Genomic DNA, 1,141 nt, shown 5'->3' with positions numbered 1-1,141 from the left:
AGAAATGCACGGTGCAAAGGAGTTCCCGCCACCCGCATGCAAATTGGTTCCCTGTTATTGGCTAGTTCTAAATTATTCCCACGTGGCAGCTAACGATTGGCCTGTTAGCCGTATAAGAGTCTTGAGCGGTTTCTGCCCAAGCTGAAGAGGACTCCACATCCATCTCGTGGGGACTCTGGGTACACGGCAGGGTAACAGAAACCCTGTGTGAGATTCAGAGGAGTTTGGTGACCTGATCCCTCGCCCACCTCTTCCCGTCTTTGAGCGATAATTTAATAAGATGTATCTACGAAGTTTCTATTTTGGTGGCGCGCTTGTCCAGAGCATCCGGAGCTCTGTTCCGTGGAGCCTAGCAAACTCCACGTGACCGTTCGTGTTGTCTTTGTCTGTAACTGCAACTCAAGCAAGTTTTCCAGCCTGCACCGCAACCATCTCCGGTGTAAGTAAACAATCTTAAATCTACCGCTACGAGTCTGTGCCTAATTCTAGCTTGTCGCGCCCCTCTCTCTGAGCCCACGTGCCCGGGCTGCTGGCCACAGCCCGCGTGCAGCATGAAAAAGGGCCTGGCTCGCGCCCGGCCCGCACATGTATGTGAACCAAAATATGTATGTATGTATGTATGCACGCAAAGCTATGTATGTAAGTAAAACTATGTATGTATGTGTGTAGATTTGTATGTATAAAAGCTATGTCTCTGTGTATGTATTTATGTATGTAAACCAACATACATACATATATTTGTATGTATGTATGTATGTATGTATACAAACCTAAGCATGTAAGTAAAAATATGAATGTATGTATGTAAAGGAACGTATGTATGTATGTATGTAAAGCTATGCATGTATGTATGCAAAGCAATGTATGTATGGACTTAAAGCTATGTATGTATGTAAGCCAAGTATGGGTGTGTGGGTAAGTATGTACATACAAAGTTATGTATGTTGTCTCTAGTGGGTTATGGAATAGAGAAAATCCCACACAATTTACTGATTCGTTTTGATGCACTGGCTGGGGGAGTAGTTAGCTGATTGCACGATTTCACAATGATTACACACTTAATTCATACAACACAATTTTATTTTAAAACTCTTTGCTACGTATATAACACTGCTTAGCTTTAAGAAACACCACAAACATT

Source organism: Alligator sinensis, unplaced genomic scaffold (genome assembly GCF_000455745.1).
Source record: "Alligator sinensis unplaced genomic scaffold, ASM45574v1 scaffold888_1, whole genome shotgun sequence".
Taxonomy (NCBI): Eukaryota; Metazoa; Chordata; order Crocodylia; family Alligatoridae; genus Alligator; species Alligator sinensis.
Note: the sequence above shows the minus strand (reverse complement) of the source record.